This window comes from Amblyomma mixtum, chromosome 3, assembly GCF_055824585.1.
Source record: "Amblyomma mixtum isolate Tamu chromosome 3, ASM5582458v1, whole genome shotgun sequence".
Taxonomy (NCBI): Eukaryota; Metazoa; Arthropoda; class Arachnida; order Ixodida; family Ixodidae; genus Amblyomma; species Amblyomma mixtum.
This window is the reverse complement of record NC_143014.1, coordinates 419,865,043-419,886,424: the sequence shown is the minus strand read 5'-3', so window position 1 is coordinate 419,886,424 and position 21,382 is coordinate 419,865,043. Positions and strand designations below refer to the sequence as shown.

At 44.8% G+C, this 21,382-nt stretch overlaps 1 pseudogene; it reads left to right on the top strand.

Moving 5' to 3' along the window:
- The first annotated feature begins 10,184 nt into the window (after positions 1 to 10,184).
- Positions 10,185 to 20,922, top strand: LOC149357867 (uncharacterized; annotated as a pseudogene).
- The last annotated feature ends 460 nt before the right edge of the window (positions 20,923 to 21,382 follow it).

Genomic DNA, 21,382 nt, shown 5'->3' with positions numbered 1-21,382 from the left:
GCTGGTGCCATCGAAGACCAGCACACCATTGTATTCGTGCAGCGGAGTGGTGGTTTTGTGTAATTTACAGCCGGTGGCAAAGTGGGCTGGAGTGAAAAGGAAGCACTGTGCAGTGTCAATGTTGAACGCTGGGACTCAACTTGCAAGATTGTTTTCTCGCTTAAAACAAAAAAAGAGCTCCAATTGAACTAAAAATAAATGCCATTAAATGGTGCTGTTTAACTTTCTATCTTTCATAATTTAATTAAGATCACCTCATTATGTAGTAGATTACTGAATATGTCACATAAAGCAAATTTTCTCGACTTTAGAATCCTTTCGCTGACTTGCCTTACTTGTTTTGCTCTCTGAAACATTTTTATCACCTTTGCCTTCTCGACAGCTTAGAAAATAGAATAATACTGTGAGAACATAAAATTTGATAAAAGATCTCAAATTTTCATATTTTGTACTTCTTACATGTTTTATTTAAAACAAAATAAGTTCAATTTACTGCATTGGATATAGAATACCTTTAATTTATACAACAAAAACTTCATAGTCCTGCTTAAGAATGTTTCTTTTCACAAATATTTTTGCAAGGTTAGGTCTGGCTAGCGCTTACAAACGTGAGATGGTGGCCACGATGGGAAAAAATTATTCCGCCTAAAACAAGCTGGGATAATGTTTGCCTAAGTAATGCAATAAGCCATGAATTTTTTAAAGAAATCGAAGATTCAGTGGTAAGCCTGGAACAGTTGGCATGGAATGATCCAATGACATATAAATGCCAACTGTGTGCTTGTTTGAAAAAGCCTTTATGATATTTTTGTAACTCGATTAATATTGGAGTGTAGGTTGAATGCAATTTTTTCTGCTGGCATAATTGGAATGGTTCCATATCATACCGTTTATTTCGCATCTTGTATGCGAACTTATATTCCATTGCCAATATTTTTTCCTGCAAGCATTCACCCCATATGAATATTGCTGCTCCTGAGCAGCATACTCAACTGATCCACTGGAATGGTATCACTGTGTGTACCTTTGGTAAATTTCTGGGAAAAATGTATGCATTCACCTGGGTGCTTGGAATTTTCATGTTTCATTTGTAATGGCAGATGAAGTGCAGATCTGTCCTAAGGATGAATGTGGCCATTTGTTAACACCATTTTACAGTAGTGATATTTGCCAAATGATTTATTCTATTTATCTACTCTGTACTTTTGTTCACTACATGGTGCATGTATGCCTCAAAGAAAGGGAACGCAAACCAGAAAGGAAACAGCTTGGAACCCCTTGTGGTCTTTTTCCAGATTTAGATAGTCTATTAGTCTAGGCAAAGCAGCGTGCAGGGTAACAGGACACTGACAGGAAGACGCAGATACTGTGCTGACTGACAATTGAGGAATTTATTGCTTTGCTCACTATAGATAGAGGAAATATCATCCAAGATACAAAAGAAGGAAAGTCGTGGAATCATCATTTGGTCACATCTGTCGTGATTATTAATCCAGATAGTCAATTTATTTTTTCGTTGGCGTTAGTGATGATGTGCTTGCGTAGGTTGAACAATTCTTATGTGTCATGCATGTCTCATATGTCTCGGCATGAGCTGTTCATTATATTTCCTAAGAATTTTACATTGTCAAAAGTGTGGGGTGCACTCACAGTTCGACACGTGTCTTGCTAGTTTGCTACTATATCCTGTCTCAGTGTTGCTGACTTGTTCTATTAGACAAATGTTGACACGCTCACCTTATTTCCCAACATACGATGCTTTGCATGAGAGACGGATCTTGTAAACTAAGCCACAGTCGCATGCTGTGAATTTGTTTCAGTGCTTCATCTTGTGCTGGGCTGTTTTTAAAGCACCTTTGCTGGGTGCGTTGCATATTACGTTCAGCTACTTTCTGCAAAAAAGCAAATGAAGCGATCGCAAAGAACTTCCGCAAGCTGCAAAAGAAGGTCAAGCGCCATACAGTGAAGAACGAAACCTAAAAAATTGTGTCAAGTCAGCAACTTGACCAAATTAGTGCTGGCTATGAAGAAAAGTGATGGCCTGTGCCTGAATGCATTCTCTATTGCAAAAACACTCAGCAATAACTGGCCTTTCAGAGTAATTGTCGCTGAACAAGGATCAAGGCAGCAACCCTTAGGGCAGTATCTGCAAGAATTACTCCCCTTGTTCACCGTGGGAGACCTCTTCCTGGTAAAGAAGCCAGAAGTGTCCGCATTCCTCTCTAACAGCTGTACAGAAGAATTGTCTTCTCATTCTGATCAATGACTTACATTGCACGCTGCTAAATGCCGCCTTGTTTGAGACGATGAGAGAAGGCATTAATTCAATGGGAGCAGTACGATTCCAGAACCTGTGCAGAATTAATGCGGATGGATTCCTCGAGTTGCTAACCATCTACTTCCGTTCTACCTATGTAAAGTTTAATGATGTGTGCATACAGTGGCAGGGAGTATGCACCAGTTCTGGCGTAGCACTAATTCTCATTGTGCTGCTAGCCTGTCAAGATAGCCAACTATTAAACTTTGCATGGCACCAGTTTGATAATGACCTTCCGATTTGTGGACGACTTCTTAGTAATCACAAGCTTCATTACCAAGGGTAACACAAAGTCATTGTTGCCATCTTCATGACCTTCTCCAAAGTTCTTGCCAACTTTGAGCTGACCAAAGAAATGTCACTGGAGGTACAGCTTCCCAATCTATGGCTGTACTTTGTAGAGACCCATATGTGCTGGCGTTTCTTCCCAGGGTCGAAAAAAAAGGCTATTGCTACTGGCGCACTGAAAAATATCCTAAATAGGTCGTGTATTGACCGTCAGCAGGAATGCCTTGAGGCCCACCTGACATGGCTACCTGAAGCTGATTTCCCAGATGACCTCATCTGCAGCCTTGGCTTCAGGATAAAGAAATTTGCCTATCTACCTCTAAAAGGCTTCAGAAAGAACGGACCATAGCTGTCGTAGAATATTATTATTGGGTTTAGCTCAGCAGCAGGCGCGACAGGTCGCACTCAGAAGGCACACCAAACCAAGTTCACCCCAAGCACTAGCTGCAGCGTCCCCGTTGTCGACTGTCCAGCGTCAAAACGTCCTCTTCACCTTGCAACTTGCACTGTGGCACTACCCCCTCTGCCTCGTGGAAGGAAGCACAGTCCCTGGGTGCCCTAAGGTGGTGTGAATAGTAGGGCTTAAGACGGGTGACGTGCGCGAGCTTTGTGGGGAGGCCGTGGGAGGAGTGTGGTAGTCCAGGGACGTGATTTGATAGGTCACATTGCTCAGTTGCCTTAAGAGAAGATGCGGTAAGGACCCACGCAATGAGGCAGCAGCTTCTCACCCAGGCCCACATGGTGCGCAGGGAGCCAGAGGAGTACGTGGAAGCCGGGAGGGTAGTGGGCAACATGGTGATTAAGGTCATAGGTGCATGGTATCAGCCACGCGCGAAAGAAAGTGGTCAGGCAAGCTGGTGTGAACTTAGTATGCAACACGCCCAGCAAGGGTGCTTCAAAGACAGCCTGGTATAGAAGGCAGTCAAATTCACAGCATGCGACAGTTACTTAGGCGCCTTGTTTACTAAGTTCACACCAGCTTGCCTGACCACTTTCTCTAGCGCGTGGCTGATACCATGCACATACGCCGTCACAGCTAACTTCCATTCTTCTTTCTGAAGCCTCGTTAGGGTGGATCAGAAAATTTCTTTCATTATCTTCAAGCCTAGGCTGCAGACCAGGTCATCGGGTAAACCAGCTTCAGGTAACTATGTTAATTGGGCCTCAATGCTTTCCTGCTGACGGTCAGTACACAATCTGTTTGAGGCATTTTTTAGTGTGCCAGTAGCAACAGTCTTTTTCAACTGTGGGACGTAACACCAACACATATGGGCCTCTCTGATGTGCAGGCATAGCTCGAGAAGCTGTACCTCCAGCAAGAACTTCGGAGAAGGTCTTCAATATGTGAACAATGCCGTTGTATTGCCCTTTCTTATGAAGCTTGTGGATTACTAGGAAGTCGTCCAAGAATTGGAAGGTCATTATTAAATTGGTGCCATGCAAAGCTTTTTAATAGTTTTACTATCTTGACAGGCTAGCAGGACAATGAGAATTAGTGCAACACAGGAACTGGTGCATACTCCTTGCCACTGTATGTGCAGGTCATGAAACTAAAATAATAGATGGTTAGCAACTCGAGGAATCTATGAGCATTAATTCTACATTGGATCTGGAATCATGCTGCTCCCATTGAATCAATGCCTTCTCTTACAGTCTCAAACAAGGTGGTAAGTGGCAGCGTGTAATGTTAGTCCTTGATGACAATGAGAAGACACTCCTTCTAGACGGCTGTTCAAGAGGAATGCGGACACATCTGGCTTTTTTACCAGGAAAAGGTCTTCCACGGTGAGCAAGGAGAGCAATTCTTGCAGATACTGCCCTAAGGGTTGTTGCCACGATCCTTGTTCAGAGACAATTACTCTGAAAGGCCAGTTATCATTGCATTTTTGCCATAAAGAAGGCATTCAGGCATAGGCCCTCACTCTTTTTCACAACCAGCCCTAGTTTGGTCAAGTTGTTGGCATGACTTTCTTTTGCAGCTTGTGGAAGCTCTTTGCAGTGGCTTCATTTGCTTTTTCACAGAAAGTAGCTGAATGTAGTATGCAATGCTCCTAGCAAAGGTGCTTCACAAACAGCCCAGCGTAAGACGCACAGAGACAAATTCATGGCATGCAACAGTGGCTTAGTTTACAAGAACACTCCGTCACGCGGAGCGTCCTGTGTTGGGAAATAAGGTCAGCATGTTAACATTTATCTAATGCAACATGTCGGAATACTGAGAAAGGATATGGTAGCAAGCTACCAAGACACGTATCGGACTGTGAGTGTATATCACACTTTCGACAATGTAAAATTCTGAGGAAATGTAAGAGACGTGCATGGTACATAAGAATTGTTCAACCTGTTTAAGCACATCATCACTAACTCTAAGGAAAAAGAAATCAATTACCTGGATAAATAATCACGACAGATTTGACAAAATGACGATTCCATGACTTCCCTTCTTTGTATTTTGGATGATGCTTCCTGTATTCATTGCAAACTAAACAATAAATTCCGCAGTTGTTATCGCTGCACCTGTCTTGTCTGTGTCCTGTTATCCTGCGTGGTTTTGCAAAGATTCATGCACCAACTGGCCGAGCTCCTTTTCTTGTAGTAGTTTAGTGGCCTTGTGCAAAGTTTTCTTGATGGATTTTTGAGGTTACTGGCTGCAGACATGGGAGATATGTTAACTTAGCACTGTTGCCTGCCTTTCAAGATGTCACTTGCTTGGTATAATAATGAATGCATGCTTTGCGTTAGTTGCAGCCGACCACTCTCATGGAAGGGGTCGTATTGCTGACTTTGATCAGATACTGTGCTTTCTGTTACAGTGAATGTTGCACATTACTTGTCGTTCGGTTTATTGTAAAGCATTTTGAAGTGCTCTATTTTCACCTTTGTTGTCATGGTGTTTTGTGCCTTTTATAGTCAGTTTACCCGCCAGGCAGGCCAGTGGTTTGCACTAGCTTTTAGCAGTTCGTGCAGAATTAATTGCATGGCCTGACCACCTTCATTCCATTTCATAACATCTAGCTTTTTAGCTAAAACATTGTTTATATAATGCCGCTTAGAGCTATTTTTTCTAAACCACGGTGGCCTCTTTGGAATGGTTCAAAAGATAACAGCTGGCACTTGCTTGCCACTTGGGCAGATTTTCTTTCTGTTAGTGTTAGCATGCATTATAAAACACATTGTTAATGAGCAATATGTTGGCGTTTATAAGGACCATTGAGCAGTGTAAACTGATGTGAAATATTTTACTGTTTTTGTCTGAAATGCAGACTCACACCATGTATGCTGTTCACCGAAGACAATCCTGAGGTGGCTGAGAACCTGTTCGTCGAGGGAGGATGACTACTCCTCAGGCTTACCACTGCGGCTCACTCCACAACTGCCATAATGTCAGGAATATGCGTGTTCAGCATAAGCTGCCTTAAGTTTGCTTTTTTGCTTATTCCTGGGAGTTAGCGTCACAGTCCAAGCCTTCTTCAGGCTGGTATAGAAGGCTGCACAGGCATGAATTTTTCATTCTGTTTGCTCTGAAAGGCTGCACAAGCATGAATTTTTCATTGTTTGCTCTGGAAAATTAGGAGGTAGAGTAAGTGCAATGGAACCTTATTCTTGCAGCACCATAAACCCAGTAATGGCAGGTATGGTGCTGTTGTACCTTAAAATTTTAAGTTCCTTGGATGGCAGTGAGGAATTCATTGGAGAAGCTTCTTGTGCATTGTTTTATGGATGTTTTGTTCTAATAAAAATTTTCAACATTTCTGCAGTTTTGTGAGTTTTGTCAATAAACGTTTTTCTTAGGTGCATACAGCCTGTTTACTGCTATGAAGAGCTCCAGTAACACAGGTATATTGCAATACATAGGCATTATAATGGTAAATTTAAAGAACGCTTAAGAAAAGTAATAAAAGTGGGGACAAATTATGAACCCATTGCATGCTTTTTCCTGAAGGGTGTAGGGTGTAAGAAGCATAAAACTCCTTTGGCTCGGTGGTAAAGTGTGTGATACACCTCAACACCTTTGGGTCAAGTTATATCATTTTCGGGTTGGTTTTTTCATGAAACACCCCATGTGAAAGGTGTATTGAAATCACAAAACACCCTTCTGGGCCGGGTGCAAGGGTGCGAGTTATAGACACCTGGAAACTCCTTTAAGGGTGTTTTATTTTTTACAGTGTACCCAAAAGAAACCAGACTTATTTTTGTTTGAACTTATTTGTTCACATATTAAGCGCATACCTTCAATTTCCTTCAAAGTATTCCCCACTTGCAATGATACGCTTGTCGAATCTTTCATTCCATTTTTCAAAACATTGTTTAAATTCATCTTTGTGATGCTTGACAGTGCCTCCGTCGTTTTTTTCTTCACCTCAGCAACATCAGCGAAACGCTTTCCATTCACCTATTTTTTCATTCTAGGAAACAAAGAAAGTAGCACGGGGCAAGGTCGGGAGAGTATGAGGGTTGAAGAATAGGGGTCATGCCATTTTTGGTCCAAAATTATCGTAGAGAAAGGGCTGTGTGAGCAGGGGCATTGCCATGATGGAAAAACCAGTCACCCGAGGGCCACAAATCTGGCCGCTTCCACCGCACACTGTTGCCCAATCTTTTCAAAACATCTAAGTAGAAAGCCTGGCTAACTGTCTGACCCTGCGGAACAAATTCTCAGTGGACGACACCTCTCACGTCGAAAAAACAAATCAGCATTGTTTTGAGGTTTGGTTTCACCTGACGAGCTTTCTTGAGGCGAGGTGAATTTGAAGTTTTCCATTGGCATGATTGTTGCTTTGATTCAGGATTCGATTCAGGAACACCTGAGTTGTCCCCGTAGCATCGTCCTTGTACGTCTTTCTTAATATTTCAAAAGTTTCCATTCAACTTTTTCCAAGCAAAAATCAGAATTTCACCGGCGCACGCTGTTCACGAAAATCAGCCATTGCAAAAACAACATTCACACAAAACAGTCGTCACTCTAAAACTCTGTCTAAACTAGTCTGACCTCCTTCAACGAAAGCACTCGGCTTACTGACTCTGCAATGTTCGTTCTATGCGCTCCTAGTGCCAAAAAGCGGTACCACAGAAGCTTTGCCGACCAAAAAATTTAGTGCGGTTTCTTTTCGGTACCCCCTCGTATAGGGTGTTTATTTTGTACTCCGGACCCTCTTCTGTGGTGGCCTGGTCATATCCGTGCTAGGTTCAAAATCCGCTAGAAGCTGGTTCAGATTCTGGAGTTTTCATGTCTTCATGTGTTACCTTATTTGTTGCTATATGTTATAACTGCTGCTGCCTTAACTATTTAACTCTGAATTACGCTGTAAGTAACGTTTCATTTGCATTGTTTCTTTAAACAGCGCTGCTCCCTGGTACTAACTGTTTCAACCCTTTCCTAGGTGATAAACAGTTTTAGCCATTTGAAGTCTGTCCCGAAAAGCACTAATGGTTGTGGCTAGTCAGTCAGTCCCCGAAAAGACTAACCTCTCGCATCTTTCAGTCCCTTCTGGTTCAGAGTGCTTACTGTTCCGTGGTGTGCGCCTGTGGAAACACCAAAACGCATGGCGGCAACGGCGCTTCTTGTGTTTCTCTTCCTTAATTGTGCGCGATAGTGGGCAGTCAGTTATGTATTTATACGTTCTGAATACCTTAAAGAGCGTAAAAACAAGGAAAGAGCTTTAGACTAACCAATAAGACCATCCAGAACACCTCCATTACGCCCTTTCCCCTCGTGTAGTTTGCTGCTAAAATATTTCTAAGATGTACTTGAAGTTGGGCTTGTTGGTGCGTATTCGTGAAAGACATGAGAGCGCAAAACGGAAACACGGACGAGTAAGGCAACAGGACGAGCGCTGCACCTTCAACTGGATTTATTCAAGGAAGAATTTTTATATAGCCTTTGCCCTTATCCACGCTCTTAATCGCGGACATTCACCTCTCACAGATATGCATCAATAAACTGCATTTCACTGTGGCAAAGAACAACTGACGTGTCACTAATGCAACTATCACCTCGCTTCTTGATATAGAAGGCTTCCACAAGCTCACGTTCTATCCTATCTCGGCTTTTCAATAGCACTTTGCAATCAGGTAGTGGAGGCTTGCAGGCTATACGCTTCTCTTTCGAGCAGGCTTGGCAGTGGTCAGGAAGATCGCCTCTCTTGTTTAATGAATTCTTGTGTTCAAGAAGGCGCTCATTAAGACAACGTCCGGTTTGTCCCACGTACACCATGCCGCATGTGAGTGGGAACTCGTAGACTACTCTCTTCTTGCAGCCAACATGTAGAATTCGGTTTCTGATGCTGCACTCTTGTACTTTTTTTCTTCCAATGCGTGAAAACATTCCGGCGAGTTTTCGCGGCGCTGAAAATACCACATCGCCGCCATACTTATTGGCCACCTTCTTGAGGTTATGAAAGTGTGGTGTACGTAAGGTACAACTTCCGGCCTTGCCTGCTTTTTATCTGGAGGTCGGTTGTTTTCCTTGCTGCCCTTCAGCTTTTTAGGCAAGGACTGCGCCACGGAGAGAACCAGGGAAGCCGGGAAGCCTGCTTTCTGCAGCCTGGACACCTGAGAAGCAAAGCTTGCGTGCATGGCATGGTGGCAAGCCTTGTTTAGTGAGGATGCTAAGCACTGGGAAGCGATAGCCCTCTTAACGATCGTAGAATGGTTCGAATGGAAAGGCAGCTAATCTTTCTTTGCGCGCGGACAGTACTGCCAGCAAACGTGCGAATAGTGAAAGGTTAGGGTGAGATCTAAAAACTGTAATTGGTTATTACTGCTAGGGAGTTCGTCAGTGAAGGTGAAGCCCATGCTGTTCCGACCAAACGTACCTAAAGCATCAGCTAGTGCTTCGTCAAAAGTAAAATCGTTATCTGCCAAAAGGACCAGGTAATCGTATGCTTATCTAAAAACATGGACTATACAATCCGTGTCAAGTTCTTCACTCAAAGAGCAGTCAATTTCAGATAAAAACATATTTCAGAGTACTGGGGAAACACACGAGCCAATACAAATGCCCTTTTCTTTTGTAGATACGTTTGGTCATTAAAGTCGATAAAAGTGGCCTCGAGATAAAACTCAAGTAATTACATCAAGTTGTCCACATTCAAACAGGAAGCGTTTTGAAAAGCCGTGGCTCCATTTCTGTCTATGCACTTACGCACTGCAGAATAGAGATGTCGATGCGGAACAGAGTAGAAAAGATCTGCAGCAATTGAAAAACCATACCTTATGTTCCTATGAGTCTGAAGGAAGGCTATCACGTCATCCGAGTTCTTGGTTGCAATGGTGTCTTCTACTTCCAAAGTCTTCAGGTGCTTGAGCAAAAACAGGCTGATTTGCCGTTGCCAAGTTTCCTTTTCCCTTACTATAGTCCGGAAAGGCATTTTCCGCTAGTCTGTTTTGGCGGCGAAAAAAACCGAAAGGCTGTTCTTTTCAGACTTGTTGATGGCCCTGGCTAGTGTATGCAGTTGCAGCTCCTCACAAAATGACACTGCATCTTTTTTCATTTGCGTCGTCTTCACTTTGAAATCCTGTTGAAAGTGGAGCGCTCATACTGTTCCGTTATTCGTCCGTGTTTCCGTTTTGCGCTCTCATGTCTTTCACGAATACGCACCTACAAGCCCAACTTCAAGTACTTGTTAGCCATATTTCTTCTACATCGGGCTCTCTGTTTTGTGCTCAGCCCTCTCTTTCCCATGTTCCCCTGCTCATCGCAAACATCGTCACCTCAACGTGTCAGGCCAGGCTACTTGGCTTCTTCCAGCGAAAAGGACTCGTACCTAGTGAAGTCACAGGCCTCTTCGGTCCTTTTAAGCGCACCGTAGGCCACGCCAAACGTGTCTGCAAGATACTCCGCTCCGAACTGTGTTACCAAGTGAGGCTGCTTTAAGATCTTTTAGGCGCAGCATGTTACGCCCAAGACCAAGAGTGGCTGGCGGCCATCAGACATCGAGAAAGGAAGAAGCTCGCGGCCCAGACAACAGAGCTTTGGTGGAAGTGCTCTATGAACCAAGTAACGAGACACCTGGAACAACTCAAGAAGGGGGAGACCAAGAATCCCGGACGCCACGAGGTGATAGTTTTGGGAGGAGTCGAACTCCCGGAAGGAATAGCGGCAGTCCTAAAGGAAGGACCAAGATCTAGCGTAGAAGCCGAACTTAAGCCACATGAATGGCTAGCCCTCAACCAACGACCGGCCAACAAAACAACGAAAGAAAACCAGGAAAGGTGCTTCTTGGACGGCGTTGACACCCTCACCAGGTCAGTCAGGGATCCAAACCCTCCCAGCCATCGAGCTGATCCCACGGCGAAGGTCGTTTCGTTTTTTAAAGCGAATGATCTGCAGCTCGTGCAGGCAGACAAAGAAGGCGGTTTGGTTATAATACCGTCCGGTTTATACAACGAAAAGGCAATAGAAGCAGCGAAGAAGAATTTCAGGTCGGTGAAAGTGAAGACGACGCAAATGAAAAAAAGATGCAGTGCCGTTTTGTGAGGAGATGCAACTTCATACACTAGCCAGGGCCATCAACAAGTGTGAAAAGAAGAGCCTTTCGGTTTTTTTTCGCCCCCAAAACACACAAGCGGGACACGCCTTTCCAGGCTATAGTAAGCGAAAAGGAAACTTGGCAACGCCAAATCAGAAAATTTTTGCTCAAGCAACTGAAGACTTTGGAAGTAGAAGACCCCTTTGCAACTAAGAACTCGGATGACGTGACAGCCTTCCTTCAGACTCATAAGAACATAAGGTCTGGTTTTTCAATTGCTGTAGATCTTTTCTGCTCTGTTCCGCATCGACATCTCTATTCTGCAGTGCGTAAGTGCATAGACAGAAATGGAGCCACGGCTTTTCAAAACGCTTCCTGTTTGAATGTGGACAACTTGATGCCATTACTTGATTTTTATCTCGAGGCCACTTTTATTGACTTTAATGACCAAACGTATCTACAAAAGAAAAGGGCATTTGTATTGGCTCGTGTGTTTCCCCGGTACTCTGTAATATGTTTTTATCTGAAATTGACCGCTGCTTGAGTGAAGAACTTGACACGGGTTGTATAGTCCACGTTTTTAGATATGTACACGATTACCTGGTCCTTTGGCAATAACGATTTTACTTTTGACGTAGCAGTAGCTGATGTTTTAGGTACGTCTGGTCGAAACAGCATGGGCCTCACCTTCACTGACGAACTGTCTAGCATTAATAATCAATTACTGTTTTTAGATCTCACCCTAACCTTTCACCCTTCACACGTTTGCTGGCGGTACTGTCCGCGCGCAAAGAAAGATTTTTTGTCTTTCCATTCGAACCATTCTAAGACCGTTAAGTGGGCTATCGCTTCCCAGTGCTTAGCATCCGCACTAAACAAGTTTTGCCACCATGCCATGCACGCAAGCTTTGCTTCTCAGGCGTCCAGGCTGCAGAAAGCAGGCTTCCCGGCTTGCCTGGTTCTCTCCGTGGCGCAGTCCTTGCAGAAAAAGCTGAAGGGCAGCAAGGAAAACAACCGACTTCAAGATAAAAAGCAGGCAAGGCCGGAAGTTGTACCTTACGTACACCACACTTCTCATAACCTCAAGAAGCTGGCCAATAAGTATGGCGTCGATGTGGTATTGTCAGCGCCGCGAAAACTCGCCGGAATGTGTTCACGCATTGGAAGAAAAAAAGTACAAGAGTGCACCATCAGGCATCGAATGCCACGTGTTGGCTGCAAGAAAGGAGTAGTTTACGAGTTCCCGCTTGCATGCGGCAAGGTGTACGTTGGACAAACCGGACGTTGTCTGAATGAGCGGCCTCTTGAACACAAGAATTCATTAAACAAGAGAGGCTATCTTCTAGACCACTGCCAAGCCTGTTCGAAAGGGAAGCGTATAGCCTGGAAGCCTCGACTATCTGATTGCAAAGTGCTATTGAAAAGCCGAGATAGGACAGAACGTGAGCTTGTGGAAGCCTTCTATATCAAGAAGCGAGGTGATAGTTGCATTAGCGACACGTCAGTTGTTCTTCGCCACAGTGAAAGGCTGTTTCTTGATGCATATCTGTTAGAGGTGAATGTCCGCAATTAAGATCATGGATAAGGGCAAAGGCTATATTAACGTTTTTCCTTGAATAAATCCTGTTGAAAGTGCAGCGCTCGTCCTGTTCCCTTATTCGTCCTTGTTTCCGTTTTGCGCTCTCATGTCTTTCATAGAATATCTTTGTCTGTGATACCAGGGAGCTAAAATTCTTAAATATTGCCTATGACAAAATCATTAACCAGTAGTAATGCATAAACATTTAGGCTACTATCGGATGCCAAGCGGCTGCTGCGCACTGTTATGAGAAATGCGGCGTGCAGAATTTCGCGCCTTTTCAACTCCTTTTACGTCCGTCCGTGATCACTACTTCCTCATCCAGCTTCAAATAATAGGGCACTGCCTTTTGAGTTAGCATAGAACAATTGCTTCTTGACCTGCCTTTTTTTTTGAAATTGCCATATAGTTCTTCAATCTGCTCTTTTCCCCCTGAACTAATCCAGCTTTCACCTTCTGCGTTTTTTTCTTGCCGTCTGAAGTTCTTATTTTCTCCTTCCTTGCGTCCTGGGTAATTGCTGCTCAGTTTTCTAGTCCTTTTCTACTACTTTGAGCCAACCCTCTTTTGTAGAAGAATTTAAATACCTTAGCTGCTCATCTGTTAACCTCCAATTTTCTCAGGCGTTCTTCATGTAATATTTGACTCTGAGCTTCCCGTACATCGAATGAAGCCCAGCCCATATAACCCTCTACTGCCTTTAAATTTTCTAAGGGTGGTGGCTATGAGCTCAGTATTTTAGTATTTCAGTTGTTTTCGTAATGGCGATGATAAAATTTGAATGACCAGCGATATAGCAATGAAAACGTCACTTATTTTGATAGAATAATGTAATCATGAAAATGTTTAAAAATCGGAATGTAACTGCACAGCCCCCCGCTCTTATCATTACTAATACCACGCAGCCAAAAGCAATTACGGTTTATTTTGCAATGGCAGTTTTCCTAAAGAACCATTTTCACTTTTATTTTCTAAAATTCAAATATGCCGCAAAAATGCAACGCAGAGTGATAAAATATATGTCTAGTGGTCATATTTCTTAATTGGCTAGTGACGGGGGTGATGAAGTCGTTCTGTTAAACCAGTCTAGAGAAACTACCAGTCCTCGGAACAATACAACTGCAAAAAAAATTAGGTCAAATGCGAATTAAGTGAGTTCGGTTTTCACTCTGGGTAGAGTGTTCACATCCAGTGTTAGCGGATAGCAATTCGGATAGCGATAATGAGTTAATGTTCATATATATGGGAACTGGCTAATCCATACATTCATGATCCCTGGGAGTCAGCACTCCTAGCACAATGGGGTAGCGGTCAAGCGATGCGCCACTTCCCTTCCATGGAAGATGTTTCCATCGGTGGGACTTGGGTTGCGATCCACGTTGCTCTCCGCGAGCAGCCTCTCGCGATTAATTGAGCTGCCGCCTGACACGATGGGCAGGCTGCTCATGTTCAGCTGCCTACCAGTTGATGAGCAGGTGAGGAGCCTGCCATAAAACCGTCTTCAGACAACACACAAACAGACAAACAAACACGCAACGGCTAAATGCGCTAAATGCGGGAAATGGCCACTCAAAGGACTAGCGCACTAAAACGCTACGAACGATGGAGGAAGCTGGAAAGCTAGCGACCGCACCAGCCATGCTAAAATGGCTCGTCTGCCCCGTTCTATTGGGATTATACTCATATTAAAACTACGTAGTGCTGCTTTTAACATTTATTTCATTACATTTTAATACCTTAAAGACCCACTGGGGGTATTACATAAGGGGTGGGTACAAAACAGTCAATTGAACAAGTGTTATGTTGAAAAAAGGTTGGTGACAGCTTCGGCGAGTGTGGATGGGCATGAGATGGTAGCGATGTCATTGGAGAGGTCATTCCAGTCTACAGAAACACGGTGAAAAAAAGAAGCGGCACAGGTAACAGTACGGGCACGTGGGCGAAACACTTGGAAAGGATGACGAATGTGGTGGGATATGCCGGCTGGCGGGGCAATGTAGGGAGCGCAGCGCAGCGAACTATGGAAAAATTTATGGTATAGGCAGAGGCTAGAAATACGACGACGAAGTGAAAGGGGCGCTAAACTGGATTCCGCTTTTAAAGATGTCACACTGATGTCGTACGAATAAGAGGAATGAATGAATCTGGCTGCTCTGTTTTGAAGTGATTCGAGCGCATTGATAAGGTAAACTTGATGAGGGGTCCAAACTGGCGATGCATAATCTAACTTTGACCTGACAAGAGATTTATATGCTAGTAATTTTACCGGTTGTGGAGCGTGGCGAAGATGACGTCGTAAGAATCCGTGAGTTTTATTAGTCGATGAAATGATGTTAGTAACGTGTCTAGCCCATGATAAGTTGTTACACAGCGTGACGCTTAAGTGTTTGTATGATGAAACGGACTGCAGGTGAACGTTAGCGACTACATATGGGAAATCAAGCGGATACGGCGGCGGTGGAAGGACAAACGTTTACATTTATGAGGGTTCAGTTCCATTAGCCAACGATCGCACCATTCCTGTATGTGGTTTAGGTCATCTTGAAGGTATGTTGGGTCGGAGGCGTTAGTAACCGTGCGATAAACAACGCAGTCGTCAGCAAACATGCGAATATTAGAGCACACATTGGTCGGTAAGTCATTAATATAAATTAGGAATAGAAGCGGGCCTAGTACAGAACATTGAGGGACTCCTGATGTTACTGGTAGCGGATTGGAATTTTGATTGTTAAGAACCATCTGCTAGGCAGCACAGCGTGTTGTTAACAACACGCTGCTAGGCAGCGCAGATTTTCCATCAGCGATTATTTTATTGTTTCCTTTTCATTTTATTTTATTGTTTCCTTTCCATTTGCAATTTACAATTATTTACGTCATGCGGCATTTTCGAGGGCCTTCCGCAGCAGCCTACCCGCTTCAATCGATAAACGAGTCGGAGCAAGCGCTACAAAAAAAAAAAGAAAGAAGTCGACTCTTTTTCTAGTCCTTTTCGCGCTTTCACTACGCCCTCTATGCACCAACCGGCCCAATCGGTAACTGTCGTGAAATACGCTCCGTTCGTGCTCGATCGGTAATCCCAAAGTGCCATTAGCCTCGCTTGTATAGCGAAGCACTAATAGGAGTTAGCGCGCGCGTTTTTTTCGAAGTGGTGGAACTGCAGAGGCAGGCAGAAGCCGATAGCGTACCGTTCCCGTTCACCCTCAAAGCGGCAGCAACCGAGCGAGTGAAAAGCAGCGGGGATCGAATGATGCGCGGCTCCGAGGCCGTAAACATGCCGCACGTGCTGCTCCCTTCGGTGCAATCTGGGCGGTCGCGTTCCCACAGACCAACATGGAGTACATTAAGAGCTGTAGCACAGCTCTAAATAGGGAGCGCTCATTGGCTGAAAAATTCCTGTCCCGTGATATGGCTGAATCGTAGCTGACTATGGCGGGTGTGACGCTACGCCTAATAGAAATTATGCAGAGCTGCATGTTCTATGCGAGGAAATAGCAAAAAAGAAAAGGGATATTTGGCGCTTGTACAGAGCGCGTACACATCACATGACGTTTCTGAGAATTGGGATCCACTTTTCACAAATAAAAAGCATAAAGTTAGCAAACGTGCCGAGCATGCCGCTTCCAGATGTTCGTTTACACCCTCAACTCCGTCGAAGCGTGAAGTGCATGGGAGTGGAGCGTCGCATCAAGGTTCTGCGCCTATCGCTAAACAGGAGGACAAAAAACCCCGCCCGCGTTTAACTAACGTTTTTCAGCACTTTTCTGCAAAAATACAGTGTAACTGAGCGGATGCAAAATTAATATCACCGACTGCCTTAATGCTATAGAGCGCACTACTTCTGCGTACCATCAGTGTGAACTGCAACCCGAACAAAAGACTGAAACGTCAGCTCCAGCAATCAAAAATATTACCGGATGGAGACGAATTACAGGCGTGGTTTTAACCTTTCCAAAGAGCGGTCTTTAACCCTTAGATGCGAAAATCAACCGCTCGTGTAATATGTCTTTCTAGTGCAATATCCTTCACCTTTGCACTTTGCTTTCAGTTTCCTTGTTCTAGTTTCATTTCAGGCTGATACTACGCGCCATGGCAGCAGCGCGGCCAATTCGACAGTGAATAATCGACGGCACATGCGTAGCAGGCATTTGTTAATCCTGTATACGACTGCACTAACACGTCTTCGCTAAGCTAATACTCTGTAATGTCACTGTGCATTAGCGTAACTTTCAGTGAAAATCTCAATACAATGCACTCTTATGGAAATAAGCTCCACACATTGGTTGCACTCGGCCTGAACGCAGTTAACGTGGTCCATGCGCTTAGCCTCAACAGAGGTGACAAAGGAGTGGAAGTAAACGCTTTTGAAAAATGGGATGCTTGTAAGTTTCAATACATGTAGTCAGCCTGTGCTTTCAAAAAGCGTTTGCAAAGTTTACGATAACCGCTCTAAATTTAACACAATGTAACACAATTCTTTCATCCCACATGCCGAGTTCTGGGTCTGCTTCATGACTGCCCCAGGTAGTCATAATTTGCTGCGTATGTAGCGTTGACGAACGTGCTTTTATGAAGTGGGACCTAACAGAATAGTTTTTTAATCAAATACTGGGGGGGGGGGATATTTAATTGCTGATTACGTGTAAGAATGCGACAGCATAGGGCCTCCTTTTGCGCCCTTCTGCACCGCCACATAGAACAGGCAATGCACACATTTCAATCAGTATTTTCGTAGACAACCGTGCATCTCTTGGTAGACGGTGAAACTCCAGGCCGATGGCTGCGCGCGTGGCGACTAGCAATTATTTCCGAGACTTTACGGGGATTCAGACGCAATTTGCGCGGCATTTTGGGTGCGCAAATATTTCACCAGAAACCGCGCCTCAGCGTGCAACATCGCGCGTCTCCTTTGAGTTTTTCTTGTGAATCTATTTTATAGCTGCACTGTAGGGCTGCACCGACTCACGAGCTCACATTCCGCGATACTGCTCAAGTCGGTGATGCGGCGTCGCTGTGGGACCATGTATGCATCTGAGTCCTTAAGCGACTGCATGTGTTGCCCAACTTCTGTTAGGCACCAACCTTGCCACCTGGACAGGAAGAGTGCTATTTTATCTTGTGATTTAACAGATAAACGCGAATCATGGGAGTTCTGGTTGGTATAAACTGATGATGTCTCGCTGTGGCCCGACTTTACCAACGTTTACTGGTAATTTCACTGTCCTTGCTCCCTAAAACTGAACAAGCGAATGAACTTCAGTATTATCGGGTACGACCACCGATAACTTTCGAGCCAGCAGTGTTAGATTTCAGTTCTTTGTGCGTGAATTGCTGCACTGCGCAGCGTACGTGGCAGTTCTAGGAGTGCAGTCATATCTCTATTTCCCACCTCACGATGTCGAGATGAGAAAATGACGCTAGGCTCCTCCGCAGTCATGCAGAGCGGTCACCACGACGTCACTCAGTCTATATGGAACATGCACATATGTGGTCCATCCCAGTAGTAGTAGTAGTAAAAAAACATTGATTGTCGCAAAAGGGAGAGTTAGGGAGTAGGGGTGGGGGATAGAGAGATGTGCAGCATCAGTGGTCGGTCTTCCCTATTCCAGGATCCCGTTGGCCTCCTCCGCTGCCTTGGCCCTCGTCACCAGCATAAGCTGTGTGCTCGGGTCGGAGTCAGTCAGGAGGGCCTCCCACTGCTCTAGACTAGGGCTATTTATCTTCGGTAATAAAGGGCTTTTTTCACAGCCCCAGGTGGCGTGGTACGTTGTGGCGTAGCCCCCACACTACACGCACTCTTTCGCGTATCTGTTCGGCCACATTTTATGATACATGGCTCTGCTTGGGTAGGTGTCTGTTTGTAGTCATCTGAGCGTGGTGCCCTGCTCTCTGTTGAGGATATCCGCTGTACTTCTTGCGCGCTCCCAACAACGCCTTCATTGCTACCCCGTAAGATTCTGGCGTGCTGAAGGGTTCGACCGGCAAACCCGACCTCCGGTTCGTGAACCCTCGACAACGGTGTCTAAAATGAGATTTCCCTCAACCCCAGTGTCACTGACCCAAAAGATGGTGTGTTGAATGTTTGTGTCGTTTGATCCATGTCTGGGTTGTTTTTGTTCGAAGAGGATCCTCGCGGTTTTCGGCCGATCCTTCCATCTCTGTATGCCCTCGCTGCAGCCTGAGAATCCGTCGCTATCCAGTAATTCAGTTCCTGCCGATTGGCTTCAGTCAGGGCTAGAGCTATGGCGATCTCTTCCGCTGCTTGTGTTGTCCTTCTGCGCACTGATGCACGAGTAATTATCCTCCCTTTGGCGTTCACTACTGCTACCGCCCTAGCGCTTTCCTCCGTTCTGTACTTGGACGCGTCAAGATACAATACCATCTGTTTCTGATTTAGGAACCAGTCCAACTCCGATGATCTCGCCGCCCGTCTTCCTTTGTGGTTCTCCGGGTACATGTTTCTGGGCACTGGTTTAACCAAGAAAGTGGTCCTAATTTGGCTGTCAATGTCTGTCTTGTCTTCGCCCTCCTCTTCTGCCGGGTATTCTAGCTTTACCAGTAGTGCGCGGCCAGCGGCTGTTCTTTTAAGTCTTTCCAGTTGAAATCAGAGCATGGTTTCGCTTTGCTCCTCATAGGTGCCGTACACCACAATGTTCATCAGCTTCTCTGTCGAGGCGCAGGTCATGACGCCTAAGGCTTGCTTATACGCCCTTCTGATGCATGTTTCCATTTTGTTCTTTTCCCCTTTGTTAGGTTGTAGGTACGGAAGCGCGTACCTCATCCTCGGTATGATGAGCGCAGAAGTGATCCGTAACGCAACTCATACCTTCACCCCTTTTCTCTTGCTCGTAATCCGGCTTAGAATCCTGCATATCTGTTTCGTTGAATGTTACAAGAGCTAGATGGTATGGTCCAGTTTGCCTTTCTCCTGCAGCCACATTCACAAGATGCGAAGCTTATTTGTCCTTCTTAAGGGTTGTCCATCTATCTCTAATTCTGTCATTCCCCTCTCATCTTTGTTTTTGTAATGTCTAATAAATTCTGATTTTTCTGAGGAGCACTGCATCCCGCTAAATAAAGCACATTCACCGATCTCATCCGCTGCTCTTTGCAGTATTTTTTGCTTGTTTCCAGTCGATCCTTTTGTCGTCCACACTGTTATGTCGTCCGCATAAATTGAATGTTCTACATCTTTGATGTTTTTCAGTCGCCTAGTTAATCCAATCATTGCTATGGATTGCAAAGTTGAGATAATGGATCCTTGTGGTGTCCCTCTGTTTGGCGTCGTCTTCTTTTCTGACCTAATGTTGTTGATGCCGATCGTTGCTGTTCTGTTCGACAGGAAGACCTTTACGTATGCGAAGATCCTCTCCCCACAGTTTGTTGCCGAGAGTTTTGTGAGAATGGCGTTGTGGCCGATGTTGTTGAAGGCCCCCTTGAGGTCTACAGCCAAGATTACGCCTTCTCGAGTTCTCGATATTTTTTTTAGTCCCGTGACTCTTAACTGGAGCATCACGTCTTGCGTGGAGAGCCCCGTTCTGAGCCCGAACACGGTATCCGGAAAGAGACCGTTGTCCTCCATGTAGTTGCTCAGTCCAGTCTTGACCACTTTCTCGTATAGTTTACCAAGACATGAAGTTAGTGATATGGGCCTAAGGTTCTCTAAACTGGGTGTTTTCCCTGGCTTAGGTATCACGATAATTTCAGCGTGTTTCCACTCCGCCGGGACCGTGCCCCTTTCTCAGTGCTCGTTAATTTGTCCAGCTAGGCTTTCGATGTGGTCATCACTGAGGTTTCTGATCATTGCATTTGTTACTTGATCTTTTCCCGGTGTTGTGTTCCTCGTGAATGACCCGGCAGCCGCCTATACCTCTTACTCTTTTATCGGTTCATCCAGCTTCGAGTTCCTTGTCCCTGAATATACCATGGTGCAGGGTGGCACCTGCGTGCTTCCGACGTACCTGGACCAAAGAAAATCTGTAATCTGGGCATCCATTCCCTGAAAATTTTCCGTGATACGTTCTATCGTTTTGCTGTTTTCTCTCTTCGATTTTGTCAGGTCGATGAGGTGCCTGATCAGCACCTATGTTTTAGCGCTACCCAAGTTGCCGTTTAGTTCATTGCAAATTTGGTGTCAATTATCTGTAAGTAAGTTTTCGGTGTGGTCTTCTATCTCCTTATTGATTTGAGCTATTCTAAGTCTCAATTTCCTGTTATGTTTTTGTTTCTTCCATCTTTTCCTCAGCCCCCAGCGAGCCTCTCAAAGATGTAGCAATCGTTTAACCGCACGTGGATATTCATCGTTAACCTCTAGCTCCGTAGTATTGTCTCTGTGGACCTCCCGTGGCAGTTCGATTCCACTTTTCGATGTCCGTTAGCGCATTTCCCCCGGCTTCATTCTCCAATTGTTCTCGGAATTTTTTCCAATCTGCGATTTTTCTCTTTCTGTGGATTGTGCTGAACCGTGTAAGTTTAATTTGCGTTTTAATTACGCAGTGGTCACTTCCTGACTGCTCCCCGGTGTTAGACCATTCGTAGTCTTGGATATTTCCTATGATGGTCAAATCAGGGCAAGTGTCTCTTGAAACACTGTTTCCGACCCTAGTAGGGTATCTGGTATCGGTAACGATTTCCAGCCCGTGCGTTTCCACTCCATCTAAGATTGTTTTTCCTTTCTTTGTATTCATCTTGTAGCCCCACTCTTTGTGCGGAGCATTGAAATCTCCTACAAT